The 18,895-nt window shown below is 38.3% G+C and overlaps 1 protein-coding gene across 1 annotated transcript in view; it reads right to left on the bottom strand.

Moving 5' to 3' along the window:
- The window catches only part of LOC125239048, a 33,768-nt gene that overhangs the window by 14,223 nt on the left and 650 nt on the right, over positions 1 to 18,895 (bottom strand). The window lies entirely within an intron of this gene.

Raw genomic sequence — 18,895 nt, 5'->3', positions numbered from 1 at the left:
GGACGTCCATTCCGCACCTCAGGACATGCGTCTCTTAGATGTGGCCGGTCCCTAACGCAGCCTTGTTTCTGCCTCGGTTTCTCAATATTGGTGAAGGCAGTGCTTGTGACGTTGTATACCATCTGCGCTGTCTCGTGCAGGGTGAAATTAACAAACTGGAGCATATATTACGTAAAACGCAGCGTTATTGCGACGAGAGGCAACCGTCAAAGAAACGGTGCTCACGTTGTCCGAAATAAATGAATTTTTTTTATTTTTATTGCTTACGACTTTAAGATTAGTCTCATGGGGCTGGTTACGATCTGTATGAACTTTGCTTACGCTTGGTACTGGTTGTAAAAAAACGCTTAAAATACCTACCTAAGTAAGTACTTATTTAATTTAAATGACATGATTTTGTCGTTCCTAATACACCGTGTTTCACTTAACACTAAAAACCTGAAAACTGTTTGTTCAGAATCGAGAGTAGAATCGATTGAGCTATATCTTGATGGGGGTAATATTTTTGTTTTAATTTGTATTATTAGTTATTGTTTACGTGCCCATTCTACAAATTTGTAATACAACATTGTGCATATCATATTGTTAGAGGTTGTATACCTTTTTCAGTATTTAAGGGTATTAATACTGGCTGGTTACTTGGACGATTATTTTTTCCGCTACGAGATAGACGTTGTGTGTCAGTTTAATTTTAAAGTTAATCATAAGCCATAACTAATTGAACTCGTACCTAATTACAACCTTGTCATTTTGAATTTTAGGTTTAAATTTGCTTACTGAGTCACCTGTCCAATTTGAAGTTTACTGTGACACAGGTTGAAGTGCTTTACATTGACATAGCTGTCTATTGGTAAACCTTATGTCGTTGCAGTAACGTACACAATTAAACAGTTTGAAGGTTTATGATGGTAGCTAGCAATTATTTTATTGAGTGTAGAGTTAAAAGCCGAGTGGAGCTGCACAGAAAATTTAAATCTCAATTTAAAAAAATAATAATCATCAGATTAAAAAATGAACATTCTAGATACGTTTAAAAAAATAAAAATCAGTTGGGGTGTCTGTGCTTTTGAGTGATACCGGAAACACCGTGTATAGCTTTTCTATTATGTGCCTATGTCGATACAAATACTCGTACTTGAAAGAGCCATGTACTGTTTTACGTCACGATACACGTGCGAAGAGGGACTTCGTGCCTCGTGTCGATTTAAAACACTCGCCATTCGTTTCGTGTTTTTTTTTTTTTTCGTAATATACTATTTCGATGAAGCAGCACTAACACCAGCTTTTTTGTCCATTTTTTGCCACGGTCCTCGCCTTCCTGTATATCTGATTTCCAATTGAATCAACCTCTTTTGAAATACGAACCTGCCTCGGACGGGGTATGTCTGTATATCTGTCTATATAAAGGTTGCGCATTTTACCTGTGTCCGATATTTATGTATAAAATTTTGGGTGGGATTGTTTAGCAGCATTCCATTCCATGGGCTGTCCCATACAAACACATTTTATTTCAGGTGTTGCAATTTTTTTGCGGGAATCAAAGCAGGCAAACATTTTTCTATGCATTATTCTGCACGTTGCCTTAGAAGTTCCTCTTACACCAACCAATTACCACAAATACCTCCATACATAAACTCACGCCTGCCACACATGAGACTGCTCATGCTCTTTAATGGGCACACCACAATTGAGCCCATAACGCGTACATTCGACTTCCACGACACCCACGAAAGGACAGGAGGTGGTGATATTCTAAATCCGTCACCACAGCGGAAACTTCCAACTAATATCTACTTCTAAAATATACAAGACTTATTTTTGCCCGCGGCTTTGCTCGCGTTTAGTTCGAAAATTGCGGTGCTGCATACAAACTTCCATCCCCCATTTTAGGGAAGTGGGGGGGTTAGAAGGAGACAAAAGTAACCTATGTCATTCTCCATCCCTTCAACTATCTCTGCTTAAAAAATCACATCAATTCGTCATTCCGTTTTGCCGTAAAAGACGGATAAACAAACAGACACACACACGTTCCCATTTTTAATATGTATGGATGTCCAAATATTTCCAATATTAAATTTCTCGGTACGTTATCACGCCTAATCTGAAAATTTCTACGCAATAAAACTTAAAGCTAATGTGGAGCTAACTATATAGATCCTCTAAAAATTGTTATTGTTAGCAAAAACTGGGTTCAACCAAACTCTGGAAAAGCATCCTCAGCTCGGGTTCAGTTACGTAAAGCTTCTTAACAGTATCCGTCTCTTCGAAGTTCGATACGAATCGTTGGGGGGGTCTATTCTGGTTTAGAAATATACACCGGCTTTCATCTTAATCCTATACGTAGTACAGTGAGTTGCAACAGCGCATGGCGAATTCATTTATAATTTCTGCGTGCAATTTTAAAGCTACTACTTTTAAAAAATCTCGTATCTCACGCTGTTCCTCAAAGTTAAAACGCAGTAAGTCTATATGCATTCCATACATACTTATTACAATTTTCTTTTCATTGACAGTCGAAGATGCAAGTTTTTTTTAAAGTAGTGACGATATAATATCAGGATAAGGCCACTGATCAATAGCTCTGCTATTTAAGAGGATACGATACCGAAGCACGAATTCAAATTTGAGATTTTTAGGTCTTTATCGCCGTCGCGCTGACGGGGGTGGCACCCATAGAGAGGCCCTGTGTGCGTGCGCCGTTTAAGGAATGGTAGAAACAATTCCTTATCTTATACATAATGTGATTATCTTAAAAGATGATTTCTTTTAAGATAGTCACATTGTTAGCGAAATAAAGTTATTCGGTATGTAAAAAGCTAAAACCTTTTCGATTTCAAAGAAAAGCCATATTATAGGAGTAGGTACGTACAATCAACCAATTAATCTGAATCCTAGGTCATAGGCCAATCTAGACCCTTTCACAGTAAAAGTAAAACTGACTTCTGTAGCAAATAAAGGACGGTGTCAATACGACAGGGTTCTAGAGTGGCCTAGGATTCTACATAATTGGTTGACAGTATCTACCTACCAAAAATGTATGTGAATCTTATTCTTTTTTCTGCACATGTTTGACAGAAGTGACAGCGTAGGAAAATTTAACTAGGTAACAATTTGGTACCTATTATACTTACCAGACACCGGATTATGTTCCAAGGTAATTAGAACTTTTTAGCAGAATTCTAACAAAAAATCAGCCAAACAAAATCTTATTGCATATGAAGCATAAGGACCTTTTTCAGATGGAAAGCTACATATGCATCTTATATTTCTAATTTTCTAGGGTTGTGTATACATATTACCTACCTAGCATTAGAAATACAAGGCTTAGCACAGAACAAGACCAACCATAAAAATGCTTAACTAATTTGCCAGCTAAATTTAAACCTAGGTATCGGTAGGCTATTTAAACGTATAGATACTTTATATACTTTTATTATTTAGATCTTATTTATACTTTTCGGCAAAGCATTTTTGTTACCGCAGAATTAAAACGTTGGTAATACTCATTTCATCTACCTACTAAGGGCATAAACCATCAGTTGATTTCGCGGGACACTTTTTCCTTAAATCAAGTAAACTTCGCAACGCGAAAATTTTCAAATCATATGTGTGTGTATTCGTTTGCCAATCGACGAAGGCAACCCATTTGGAGCTAGTCCCTGATTTATCAACCGAATCCTTTCTAAACGCATTGCGTAGGTTCATATCCCGACGCGGGCATTGTAAAACTATTCGTTCCGATTGCGGACGGAACTTCGTAGGTTGTGACAGGTATCTATCTGAACTCTATACGTTTCTACGAAACGAGTCCAATCAGACTACTATAAATAACCAGCTGACTAACATGCAAATCACCTGGCAATTTAACCCTCCGTATGCGTCGCACTTTGCCGGCCTCGTCGAACGAGCCGTAGGTAGTCTGAAACGACACTTACATCGTGTCATAGGCACACTGAAACTGACACAGGACGAATTAATTGCTAAATCGCGTTCGAAAGTTAATTGTTCAATCTCCATTGCGGTCATGGTAATATTATTGTACTGTGAGAAATAATAAAGTTGTCACGAAATAAAATATGACTAAACTTGTAAATATGTTGTTTATGTTAAGTATTAAGATCTCTAAAATGGCTAGGTACTAGCACAATGTTAGTTAGTTAATTAGTAAAATGTGTAATAATATAATTTGTCGCAAATTGAAAGTAAGTAAATTACAAAGATAAGATTTCCGGTCGGTAGAACCCGAGCAACAGAAATTTGAACCCTGTGCCGTACGTAATACGAGCGACAGTTTTACTCGATACTGTATTGTGATAGCACCGATTAACTTGGTTTTCTGATACGTTATATCAGAACCTTAAATTACAATTTAGTACGCAAATACTAAATGCAATATAGTGTACGTTGTACAAAATGAAAGAAAGGAATTGCGACAAAATATAATATTTTAATTAATATTAGACCTAGGTATGCAATGGGCGACTCGACGCGCGCACACCTACCGCCCGCTCGACGGAAATATAAACGAATGTAATTTCGCAAAAAATGCTCAAAACCCTATGAAACTATATATAATTAGAATCGTCTCGTTGAGATCTAACTATACGTATCGGTATTTTTGAGAAATATCATCCGACGCGATCGGAAACTCGATATTTGTATTTGTAAGTGGAGGTAGATTCTCGCTAACTTACGGAACAAAGAAATTGGAAATTTTACTACAAGTTCGCACAAATATCACAAGAAAATTAATAAAATGCCAGATACCAGAGTGGTATCTGGCATTTTATTAATTTCTACCTCTACCCTTCTAATATTCTTTACCTACTAAGGGCATATGTGTGAGAAATCTAGCAGACTTCAAATATAATAGGACTCACCTGATGTGGTTCTGAATGCCAGCTTCCAGGGGGCCCCCAATCCTTCGATATTTTAGACATATGTCCACAGGCTGTGTGGCACGTAGAAATCTCCTTGTGATTCGTGGCTGCACGTATTTTATAATAATTATAGGCTCAAGCTTCCGAGGAGCGAGCTAGCGGCGGTTAGTTTAAGAAGAGGTGTGGTGGTAACACTGAGCTTCAGTGTTGCTCGCTTTGATAAAAGCGTTCTGTTTTAGGTTTGTCCCGTTTTGAAAGCTGCTATTCGACTAAGTTTTAATCGATTTAAAATTAAGACAAAAAAAAAATGTAATACTTGTGCGTACTCATAAAAATACGGAACATATACCGCCGACCATAAAATAATGCGTTATTTTATCTAAAAACAAAAAAAAAAAAAAAAACTATGCTAACTTAGGGCTAAACATGTAATGCTCTACCTAAGTAATGCCTAGTCAACAGGCAAAGGGCAGACCTTAACGACAGGTCGCTTAGTAAGAGTATTACCGATGCGTACAGTTACGACTCTGGTAATACCGTCGGCGCCGGGATGCAATTGATGCACGCGCGCGAGACGCCATTGCAATGGTGGTAGTGTGTTATCTATCAACACGACTACAGAACCCTCTCGGAGGGATGTGTTAGTATTGTCGTGGAACCATTTACCTCTTGGTTGTAGCTGGTGTAAATATTCTACGCTCCAGCGTTTCCAGAAATGTTGAACGGCTTGTTGAATAACCTGCCATCTCGCGAGGCGGTTTGGATTGTCGTTAGACAAGTCAAATTCAGGTAAAGACGTTAATGGTTCCCCGATGAGGAAATGTCCAGGAGTAAGGGGTAATGGATCAGTGGGATCATTACTAAGTTGACACAGGGGTCTTGAGTTCAAGACGGCTTCAATTTGACAAAGTAGAGTGTTAAATTCGTCCTGTGTCAGTTTCAGTGTGCCTATGACACGATGTAAGTGTCGTTTCAGACTACCTACGGCTCGTTCGACGAGGCCGGCAAAGTGCGACGCATACGGAGGGTTAAATTGCCAGGTGATTTGCATGTTAGTCAGCTGGTTATTTATAGTAGTCTGATTGGACTCGTTTCGTAGAAACGTATAGAGTTCAGATAGATACCTGTCACAACCTACGAAGTTCCGTCCGCAGTCGGAACGAATAGTTTTACAATACCCGCGTCGGGATATGAACCTACGCAATGCGTTTAGAAAGGATTCGGTTGATAAATCAGGGACTAGTTCCAAATGGATTGCCTTCGTCGATTGGCAAACGAATACACACACATATGATTTGAGAATTTTCGCGTTACGAAGTTTACTTGATTTAAGGAAGAAGTGTCCCGCGAAATCAACTGATGTATTTAAGAAGGGACGAAGTGATCGAACCCTAGTACTAGGCAATTGAGCCATTGACGGCTGTGGCGCAACAGGTCGAGCGCGAATACATGATATACAGCGTCGCGTACGCATACGTACTGCATCGCGAGCACACAGGATCCAGTAGGTCTGTGCGAGGGCAAACTGCAAAGTTTGAGGTCCCACATGTAACTGTGTTTTATGATAGAAATCTATAAGCAGATTTGTAAAATGATGTTTCTTAGGAAGCAGAATCTGATGTTTGGCATCATACGGTACATTAGCCCGATTTATTCTACCGCCGACCCTGAGGAGTCCGGCATCGTCCAAGAAAGGCTTCAGTTTTTGAAGACGTTTGGTACATCGGTCGTCGTCTTTGAGACGAGAGATGTCTTCAGGAAAGGAATCACTTTGGACAAGTGATATTATTCGACTGAGAGCTTGTTTCGTCTCAGGAACAGTTACATGTTTAGTCGTAGGATTCTCATTTTTACGACATTTGTTTATGAATCGTAATACATAAGCAGTGACGCGTAGTAACCTTGGAAGCGATGAGAATCGCTCAATGAACTCTAAGCTATTAGGTTCATTGATTTGAGTGAGAAGAACATGCTTGCGACGTTCTTCGTCGGTGTGGCATATGACGTTAGTCTTAGGCCACTCAAACTCATCTTTGCTGAGCCAAGCAGGTCCCGTAAACCATAATTGATGGTTCAACTGAGATGGGAGAACACCACGAGACGCGGGGTCTGCGGGGTTATCTGCGGACTGAACGTGGTGCCACTGTGAGGCAGGCACGTTGCTTGTTGTCTCCGCTATGCGGTTAGACACGTATGTCCGCCATTTGTCTGGAGACGAACGCAGCCAGGCAAGAGTTATAGTGGAATCGGACCAAGCGTAGACTTGGTCGAACGATATTCTACTGCTGTAAGCAGTGAGGACCTTTTTTATCAATTTTGATAAGAGATGAGCTCCGCATAGCTCTAATCGAGGTATTGTTAGGCGTTTCAGAGGCGCAACTTTAGTTTTACCTATGAGTAGGTGTGTGCTAATAGCACCGTTTGGATCGACAACACGAATGTAGACGCAGGCAGCATATGCCTTTTCAGATGCGTCTGAAAAGCCATGAAGTGACACTTGATGTGTGCTGGGAAGCACATGACGAGGTAACGCGATGTCTTGTAATAACGGCAGTTCGTCGATGAACCGAAACCACAAGTCGCTGATATTCTGTGGAGGAACAGCATCCCATCCTGAGCCTGATGCCCATAGAAGTTGGATTAAATGCTTCACAAATACAGTCACTGGACTGAGGAACCCGAGAGGATCGTAAATCTTAGCGATTTCCGCTAACATTATACGTTTTGTACATTTGCGTGAGCCGTTAGCTACTTTATCCGTTTGGTAGGTAAAAGTATCAGATTTAGGGTTCCATTTAAGCCCTAAGACCTTGACCGAAGTGTCAGTGTCAAGTGCTGACAAAATAAGAGCATCATCATGATTGGAAGCATCATCGTTTAGATGCGACAGAAACTCGGAACTATTACTGGTCCATTTGCGGAGTTCGAACGTCCCTGCTTTACAAATGGAGGTCAGCTGATGCTGAAGAGTGAGAGCATCTTCAACCGTATCAGCTCCAGTAACGACGTCATCAACGAATACTTCGTTGAGAAGTACTTGCGAGGCAAGCGGAAAGTTAGCAGCTTCATCAATTGCTAATTGACGAAGTGTGCGTAAGGCCAGAAATGGCGCGGAAGCAACGCCGAATGTGACAGAGCACATACGATATTCCTTGACAGGATCGTGGGGAGAAAATCTCCAAAGAATCCGATGGAAGTCTCGGTGTTCTTTACAAAGACCGATGTAGCGATACATCATTTTGAGATCAGCCGTAAAAACGACTTTGTGAAGTCTATACCTCAGAAGAATATCAGAAATGTCTTGATGTAATTTCTGACCAGTGAGGAGATTATCGTTTAGAGAACGACCAGACGTAGTTTTGCATGACGCATCGTAAACGATACGATATTTCGTAGTAGTAGAAGACTTAACGATAATATGATGAGGCAGGTAGTAGGGAGGAGTGCCAGGACTCGCTAAGTCGCTGACTGGTTCCATATGTCCCAAGTCTAAATATTCTTGGATACATTTATTATAGTTTTCACGTAAGGCAGGGTCGCGAGACAGGCGTGCCTCTAGTTTAGTTAAACGTGAGAGAGCTATAGCACGAGAATCGCCCAAAGGCGGAGCGTTTTCCTTGAAAGGTAGGGAAACTGTATATTTCCCATTGTCATCTCGTGTGTGAGTTTCGACGAAAATCGACTCACAGCGCAACTCATCTTTCGTAAGATGTGGGTAATCTGGTATGGATTCCAATTCCCAGAATCGTTGCAGTTTCGTGTCAAGTTGACAAGTGCTCAAATTGACACTAAGGCATTTCATACTGTCATATGAAATTCTACCACCAATCACATAACCAAAAACAGTGTTGATGGCTACGGGTGTGCCCGGAGGACCTATAATATTATCTCGTAACAGTATGCTGTCGAGATGATCATTACCCAGTATCAGTTCAACAGGTCGCGTTGAGCGCAGTTCTGGGTCCGCTAGATTAAGATTTTGGAGGTGTTCGAACCTCTGGATATTCCCAATTGATTGAGGAATATTAGCAGTGTAGCGTGTAAGGCTCGGTAGAATAAAAGCTTCGATTTGAAGTTTAGGTTCGGGTTTGTCGTGGGGCGTAACCTCGCACAACACGTAACCACGAGGATGAACATCGCCAGCAATGCTGGTGAGCGTAGTGCCAGTCACAGAGTACCGTGGCAGGCCAAGACGCTGGACGCACGACTCAGAAATGAGCGTGGTCTGCGCTCCTTGATCCACAAGGGCGCGAACGGATCGCGGCGTGTAAGGCCCCTGGTTCAGGGGTCGTAAATTTACAAGCGCAGTCGTGAGTAAGACTGTACAGTTCTTACCAGAAGGTTGCCCCGTAGCTCCATGTAATGGAGTGGGCGTGGAGGTTTCCGCTACTGAGCGTAACTCAGGGGAAGAAGGTGACTCCGTAGTCAGTAAGACGTTTGGAGTAGGTACGTCTTCATGTAATGAAGAGTGGTGCCTTTTAGCGCAAACGCGGCAAGCATGGCGCGACTTGCAGTCATTAGGCTCGTGGCCAGAAAATAAACAATTGGTACAAAGTTTATTTTGTTCTACGAAATGTTTTCGTTCATTTAAAGTGAGCGAATTAAACTTCTCACATTTATATATAGGATGCGAATTATCCTTACAATATACGCATTTAAATTTATTTAAATAATCCGTTGCACTAGTAGCATGTACGCTCATAGTACGCGAATTACGCGCAAACGACGAATTCGTATTTCGCGGCGCATTATATTGCACGTCAGAGTGCGATCGAGTAAGCGACATTGCTTGTTTCCCCGCCATCGCATGGCGCGATGACGTCACCGCCGCCGGGCGGGCCGAGCCGGCCGCTCCGCCAGCGGCAGCGAGCGAGGGCGCCGCGCGCGACGCGGGCCCCGCGGAGGTACTTAACGTACGCGCGGACGCGGTCATCACTTCGGATGCCGCTAATTCCTTATCGAGAAAATCGAGTAATTCAGACACGTTAGGAACGTCATTTGAAGTTTTTAATGATAATTCAAAACGTCTACGAATATTAGGTGTAATTTTGCGTAGCAAAATATTTAAAAGTACAAAACTCCAGTCGTCAACTGGCAGCCCTAAAGATTTCAAGGCCGTTATGTTTTCATGATAGCAATTCATTAAGTTACGTAAACTTAATTGTACATTTTTCTCATTGACCGATTCACAGTCGAATATATTATCGAAATGTTTTGTTGAAATAATTCGCTTATTTTCGTAACGCGAAATTAAGACCTGTAAGGCATTCTCATAATTCACGTCCGTAACAGGAATAGACTTGATAAGATTATACGGTTCATCTTTTAAAAACAATAACAAATACCTAAAACGTTCGACATTTGATAAAGTTGTATTCTCATGAACAAGTGATTTAAATAAATCATAAAACGCATTCCATTCAGTCAAAACACCTGTGAATGTTTGCAGTGATAAGCGCGGTAAACGAATATGTGATTGCTGAGATTGCTGAGTGCAGCAACTCGCATGTGACACCCCACTAAATCCGCCGCAGACGGACGTAAGGCTTTGTTTACGCTCTTCTTTAAACGTATCTAAGGCAACTTGAACCTTAAAGTACAAGGAATCAAATTGATTTCTCACAGCTAAATTATCATCGCGGTTGAATGACTCATTCTTTGCCGATAACTTTTCAATTTTCGTTTGAACTTGGAAAAATGATTTTTTAATTGCCGCTAATTCTTTAACTCGAACTCGAAATTCGGCCACATTATCTGAACAGTCTACAATTTTTTGAATATTATTAATTGCTAAATCGCGTTCGAAAGTTAATTGTTCAATCTCCATTGCGGTCATGGTAATATTATTGTACTGTGAGAAATAATAAAGTTGTCACGAAATAAAATATGACTAAACTTGTAAATATGTTGTTTATGTTAAGTATTAAGATCTCTAAAATGGCTAGGTACTAGCACAATGTTAGTTAGTTAATTAGTAAAATGTGTAATAATATAATTTGTCGCAAATTGAAAGTAAGTAAATTACAAAGATAAGATTTCCGGTCGGTAGAACCCGAGCAACAGAAATTTGAACCCTGTGCCGTACGTAATACGAGCGACAGTTTTACTCGATACTGTATTGTGATAGCACCGATTAACTTGGTTTTCTGATACGTTATATCAGAACCTTAAATTACAATTTAGTACGCAAATACTAAATGCAATATAGTGTACGTTGTACAAAATGAAAGAAAGGAATTGCGACAAAATATATTTTAATTAGACCTAATAGGTATGCAATGGGCGATTCGACGCGCGCACACCTACCGCCCGCTCGACGGAAATATAAACGAATGTAATTTCGCAAAAAATGCTTAAAACCCTATCAAACTATATATAATTAGAATCGTCTCGTTGAGATCTAACTATACGTATCGGTATTTTTGAGAAATATCATCCGACGCGATCGGAAACTCGATATTTGTATTTGTAAGTGGAGGTAGATTCTCGCTAACTTACGGAACAAAGAAATTGGAAATTTTACTACAAGTTCGCACAAATATCACAAGAAAATTAATAAAATGCCAGATACCAGAGTGGTATCCGGCTCGAAAACTAATTATGTGTGAGAAATCTAGCAGACTTCAAATATAATAGGACTCACCTGATGTGGTTCTGAATGCCAGCTTCCAGGGGGCCCCCAATCCTTCGATATTTTAGACATATGTCCACAGGCTGTGTGGCACGTAGAAATCTCCTTGTGATTCGTGGCTGCACGTATTTTATAATAATTATAGGCTCAAGCTTCCGAGGAGCGAGCTAGCGGCGGTTAGTTTAAGAAGAGGTGTGGTGGTAACACTGAGCTTCAGTGTTGCTCGCTTTGATAAAAGCGTTCTGTTTTAGGTTTGTCCCGTTTTGAAAGCTGCTATTCGACTAAGTTTTAATCGATTTAAAATTAAGACAAAAAAAAAATGTAATACTTGTGCGTACTCATAAAAATACGGAACAGTAATGTCAATGCAAACAAGGCCCGGCTATTAAGTTTCGAAATGTTATGTACATTTTATAACTTGATAAGTGTAAATGGTTCAAAAATTTCGTGCAGTAAGTACAAAAGTAAAAATTAAGTATTATTAAACAGAAAAACTATGGGTCTTATTTGTGTCCACATGTTCACAACCTTCGATACCCAAGAAGTAGCGCTGCGGAAATAGAGATGGATCGGATATAATCTTCTTATCTCTATCTTATCAACAGCGCCAGTATTTGAGTGGTGGCCTCAGAGTGGAAGGCGACCCCGCAAACGCCCAGTACCTACTTATGATACACAATACACATAAACACAATACATTATAATATTTATTGCCCCGTAGGACATAATTTTGTCCCTTTAAACTTAATATGAAATAAAGTCTGCCTATCTTGACCACATTGACCTTGACGCACTGCTTGTTAAGACTTGAACCCCTCTAATTTAGAGTACCATATCCTAAATGCATAGTCCTGAATAAATGTGTTTTAGACGACAGACCGTAGTATAAGTACTTATCACAAAAATTGATGATTGAATTCATGAACACAATGTTTACACAAAGTTATAAAACTTAAGAAGCGAGCGATGGGCCTTATTTAGAGAAGTAACTATTTAGGGCATTTTTTGATTCTATGTCTGCGAAGAAAATATACAAAACGGCATGATTGATAAAACTTAGAAGAAATATAAGCACTGGGCCTTATTAAGGGCAGGTACTGGTACCAACCTGAACAAACTATGTATTACTAAATAAGGCCCATCGTTTTTTTAAATATTTTAAAACATGACTTAAATTATTAATATTATGTCTGTTTTTATTGTGTGTAAATAAGTACATATAATATGACTAATATAACTACTTACCTAATTGGTGTTCGGCAGAATAGTAATAAATAAACAATGATGACCGAATACCAAATTTTCGGCAAAATGGCTGAAAAGACCGAATACCAAATAGTTGCCTAATATTCGTGGAATCTATCGTAAAATACAACATAACTTTAAAATAATTGTTACTAGTAAACCAATGACGAGAAAAGTTATGCATGTATAAAATAAACCTATACCTGTATGAGATTGTTACGTACCTATACTTATAAAAATATGGACTTAGTATTTCCACAGAATATATAATACAGATTCAAACTTTCACGATTTTAAAATTGCAAACGGGACTTAATCGCGTATTTACTATGCTTTAAACACTAACCTCCGACGTTTCAAGGACGGCATTGTCCCCGTGGTCTCGGAGCAGACTGGTCTTTTTGGACCACCAATTTTAAATATGAACATATATATTTCAACATACGTACTTCTAACTAAAAAGTTCGTCAAACACGGTATGTCGATATTTCAACGTAGTATATCGATAACTTTTCACATCACTAGATTATCGACATTAGATGTCGAGTATTTCCCATCACTTTATTTCAGTGTACGTATATAAAAACTTAGCCCCGCCCCTAAATTTGGTGCGATAGGGACAACTGCAGCTCAGGCGCGAAATCCCGCGTAAAAACTGCAAAAATCGAGGTTCCGCTCTCGACTGTTTCCTCCTCCAAAACTTAACCAATCGTTACGAAATTTGGAAATCAGAATGACAAGGAAATTATCTGTGTCGGACCGTTTCGTTTTTTTGGATAATTGATCTCAGTTTTGAATACCACGCCTTTCTTTCTGGCAAATTCAATTAAGCCGTTTTGGCCAACTTTGAGAGGCTCTAATTCCTTTTTAAACAAAAATATCAAAAAAAGCAAAACGGTCCGACACAGATATTGATAATAAAAGTCTGTGTTAAAAAAACCATTGATCTAGCTTCAAAAACCAGAGAGGAAACAGGCGAGAGCGTTTGTATGGAGAAATGAGGGGTATCGTAGCGTCTTAACAATTTTCACAAAAGTGAAACAATTGGGCAAAGAGGATCTAGTACATGGAGAATCTATGTCAAATTAAAATGTGTAGTCACAGTGTACAGACTGTCATCTTTCGGCACAGTACTAAAACTTTGGAGCCACAGCAAAAATTGACAAATTATAAACGCCATCTAGGTGACCGTACAATCAAATGAAGGTAATGTATAAAACGAGTGGTAAATATGAAGATGGATGGATACAATGGCCTTCCACTTAAGAAAAGATGGATGGAATGGAATGTGTGAACAACGATATGAGAGTGAAAGGTATTACTTAATTAGTATGGAAATGACGGCTCATAGAGTAGAGAGGAATGGAGGAAGATGATCTGCTGCGCCGACTCCAAATAATGGGAAAAGGGCAAGGGAATGATGATGGTCTAATAGGCGACCGTACATTTTTAGGGTTCCGTACCAAAAGGTACAACAGGAACCCTTATGGCACCGCTCTGTCCGTCTGTCTGTCTGTCCGTCGGTCACATTACTAAATATCTCGAGAACTACTTATGCTATCGGTATGAAATTTGGAATAGTTATGAACATTGTTAACCTCTACAAATAGAAGGTATTTTTTTTTTAATTAATTAATATAAATTATAGAAAATAGCCAAAATGAAAAGGGGGCAAACTGTAAACGTCAAGTCACTAGCTCAAGTGGGGTATCGTTAGAAAGAACTCAAATTGTACATGTCAAAACTATTTTTTAGATTTAGTCCCCCCCCCCCCCCTCCTTATCTCCGAAGTTTACCAACGAAAAATTATGAAAATTTTACGAAACATTGTTTTGATGCTAAATATTACAGGAAAAATAAAACTGTGTCTGTAATTTGAAAACTTTTTTTGAATAAAAAAAAACTTTTTAGATTTTAAAATTAAATTTAATCACTCTTGCGGACTTATGTCGTACATACAAGAGTTTACGTAAAAAAATCTCTTTCAAATAAACTAAAAACTGTCGAAATCGGTTAACATCATAAATAATTGTCCTTGAAAAAGCAACATATAAGTACTATACCTCTAGGTCGCGCAAATTAGTTAGCGATATCACCGAGAGATGGCGCTATACCTATACTTCTAGTCAAGTCTTTAAAGTTACATGAGCCGGACTCGCACTTGGCCGGTTTTTCTTCATGGTCCCAAGATACGTTTTTTTAGACTTCAATGTACGGAGTTAAGTATGTCTTTGATATTAGTAAAATGGTGGCTATTAGGTTCTTCTTTTCTCTTCGATACCGCTCAGGCTGATTGATGCGTTTGAAATTCAAAGACAGTTTTGTCAGCTTACATTTCATTCACGTGAACTACTCTTTGATAATATTCTAACCACTATTTAAATCATACTAAATTACGAATCAAAATACTTACTTTAGAAACTGATGTTATTCAAACGATGCCCATTTTATGAATATTTTCTTCCCTAATTCTAACATTTCTTGAATCTTGAGCTCGTAATATCCTGCTTACTCCGTTTTACAAGTACACACATGTAAATCAAAAGGCATAAACCCCAATAATACCATATACAGGGTGTCCCAAGACTATGGGACATGAACGGAAAGTACCTTAAATATCGTAGATAGGGTATTTTGCTAAAAGAAGACTTTATTTTATTTTTAAAACTAAGTAAAACGGCATTCTTAGATTTTTAAATAATTACATGGTTAAACCGGGAATCAAACCCGCTACACGAGAAAAAAAACATTCTGTAATTTTGTCATACCGATCGATATATAGGCTTCATCATAAGGATTATTTTTCTCTAAATAACATAGTGTCGGACATAAAAGGAAGACCATGAATTTTAACATTTTACACATACTCCTTAGCCTTAAATTTTATCCATGCAATTTTTCAAAAAAAAACTTTAAATGCAGTTTTACTAAGTTTTAGGCAGGTCATGTGTGTAGAATGCCAAACGATAGATGGGCAAAAGTTACGACAGAGTGGCTGCCCAGATATAGTAGGAAAAACTACAGACCTAAACTTAGATGGAGAGACGATCTGAAAAGCCACGACAAATACTGGTGGAGATCGGCTCTAGACAGGAAAGAATGGGAACGTTTGGGGGAGGCCTTTGCGCGAAAAGCGCCATGCAATTAATTAATTTATTTATTTATTAAGTATGTAATCAATTCATTAATTTATTATCCTTTAGAAATTAATTAGTAAACAATAATTCGCAAATCAATTAGTATAAATAATTATTTCATGAGCAGTCTGTTATCGCGATATTATTATTCAATTGAAATATGTTTAAAGTAGGTAAATGCATGTTACCGAACAAATGTAAAAAAAAAAACAATGTATCTACACATCTAATGTAATCTATAGTTGCATGAAATAAAAGGCTATTATTATTTATTTTATTTATTTATTTACTAAGTTTTAAAAATAAAATAAAGTCTTCTTTCAGCAATATATCCTATCTGTGATATTAAAGGTACTTTCCCTTCATGTCCCATATTCTTGGGACACCCTGTATATTGGAACGGAACCTTAAAAAGGGAGAGTTGCGAGAAAATAAGCGATTAAGGGTTGACCTACATCGCACAAAGTCCAGCATTGTGCGAACTACCAGCTGGCACGAATCGCGATTGATTTATCTGTTCCGAGGTCAGACCTTGTATCCTTTATAGATGTATACTTTATACTTATAGTGCGAAAAGCTTTTCCTTCGTATTTGTGACGACCGGTCTGGCCTAGCGCGTAGTGCCGTGTCATACCTATGTCATGTAACTTGAGTTACATGATATACGCGTAACAAGTTTAATTCGTGTTTTTATGAAAGTCTTTACCTACCAAGTGAAAAAAAAATCATAAATCTCTTACCAATTCCTCATACGAGCTTGTCACTAAACTCGTGTAACTCCGTTTTTGCCCTAGTGAGCTGTGGCTATCTCCCGTAACTAACAGTTACAGTAGATAGCCACGACACGCCTTTTACGCATCGAGCAATTTGGAACTCAGTTACAGTACTTAGGCACGACAGACTTAGTCTTATATTATAGGCAGTCATAGAAGACTTTGCCTTTATAGGCAGACATAGAAGTTTTTGTGGCAAAATAAAGTGATTGAAAAAATTAAATATTGACAAATATATTATTGATATGATAAGAAGCTAGCTACCGTAAACGGCACGCGGTTTTAGTCTCAGTGTAGTTAATTACCTAACCACAAATTTAAAATTTTGAAAAAACCCCCGACCGCGACCTAGTGGACCGATTTTCATGAAACATGGTTAAGAACACTCCCGACTAACTCAGCTTTCAGACAAAAAAAAAACTAAATTAAAATCGGTTCATCCGTTCGAGCGCTACGATGCCACAGACAGACATACACAGACAAACAGACAGACAGACAGACAGACAGATAGACATACATACATTCGTTTTTGCGTCGGGGATTAAAAAGCAACTATCATGATAGGAAATAAGGTTCAAATCCATAAAAAGTCATTTCGGAGATCTGATAACACGTTTTGTCATCATCTTCGAAAAAAGTTAGCTAAGCAAGAGAACATGCAAACAAAAACTGGAACAGGACAAAAAACGCAACAGCTTACGAGTCATTGCTCCTTTCTTTATTATCTATCCATCCCATTGTATTGTTGAATGTGGGTTACTAGGCCGTAGTAATAAGGAGGTCACTGACCCATATTTCGCTAAACAATAGTACGGATATATAACAAAAGATTTGGGTCAACATGCTAACAAAAAAGGTGCATTGTTTATCTACAATTTAGGTCAGTAGTATAATCCTTTGTTAAGTTTATGCCGTAATTTATAAGAACGTAATAAATATAAATTTAACATCATATTAAGGCTAGATCTAGATGTGATCTAGATTACATACCTATATAGTTATCTGATTAATCATTCAAATACTATATACAACGTGCTTATATTGAATTCCGACAACTTTAAGGGAAGGTTTGTTTATTAGGTCAAATACATTTTTTTAAGAAACTGCTGTGTTAACTCTTATTCACAAAAAATTATTTAATTACTGAACACGGGTGGTTCAACATTTACCACTTTCTAATGTTATTTGTTTTGACATGTTAACACGAATTATTAACACGAAGACAATTAACACGAATTAATTAATTTATTATGTATGAAAACGAAAAAGAATTTATTTTTTGTATACTGCGTGTTTTCTGTTAATGGGCCTAACTATGTGTTGAATTTAACGGGAAACGAAAAAAACACGATGTATAATTATTAATTGATTGAATTACAACATTACTACAACAATAAACTTGTATCTAAGCCAACTGAGAAAAACATTTTAGTTAACGTGTCGTGCCCAACTACTGTAACTTGAGTTACAAGACGTCGCAAAACAGACTTTGTATGGGGAGCCTGTCGTGCCTAACTACTATATAGCCTATAATTTTAAATATATCCAAAAAATATGTTTTTTTTGTGCATCTACATCAGCATTACACCTACTACAATGTAACTGTGTAGTTTTTTCTTTATATTTCCACACCAGTATTGAATGCAGATCGAATTACCAAAAAAAACTTTAAACTGATTTTACTCAAAACTATGTTTTTCGAGTTACATGAGATAGGCATGACACGGCAGCGCGGTCCCGGGTTCGAATCCCGGTAAGGGCATTTATTTGGTGACAAACAAGTATACGGCCCGCCTGTTGTTATACAGTTACCGAAGGACGCTTGCAACTCCAAGGATGTCACTTGCGCGTTGCCGACCCTCTTTAGAAATCTGTACACTTCTTTTTTAAGAATTCCATGTAGTTCCTCGAGATTGATATTTGACAATTTTGAATACATATCAAGTTAAGAATATGGTCCTTTACAAAACTGAGGTTCAAAAGTTTTAAGTCTGTGTCGAGAGATGGCAGTCTAACTGTGGTTACACATTTTAAGTTGACAACAATTCTCTAGCTATACTAGATCCTCTTTGAAAAAAATCCACTATATCCATTCTCTTTGATTATATCCGGGAATTCATCATTCCCACACTTTCGTGTTTGCTAATGCTGGGTCCGGTACAAAGTGGTTTTGCCGTAGGGGGATTTGTAAAACGACGACTACACAAATACAATACGAAAACAATTCAA

The sequence above is a fragment of the Leguminivora glycinivorella genome, chromosome 2, assembly GCF_023078275.1.
Source record: "Leguminivora glycinivorella isolate SPB_JAAS2020 chromosome 2, LegGlyc_1.1, whole genome shotgun sequence".
NCBI lineage: Eukaryota > Metazoa > Arthropoda > Insecta > Lepidoptera > Tortricidae > Leguminivora > Leguminivora glycinivorella.
This window is presented reverse-complemented; position numbering and strand designations above follow the sequence as displayed.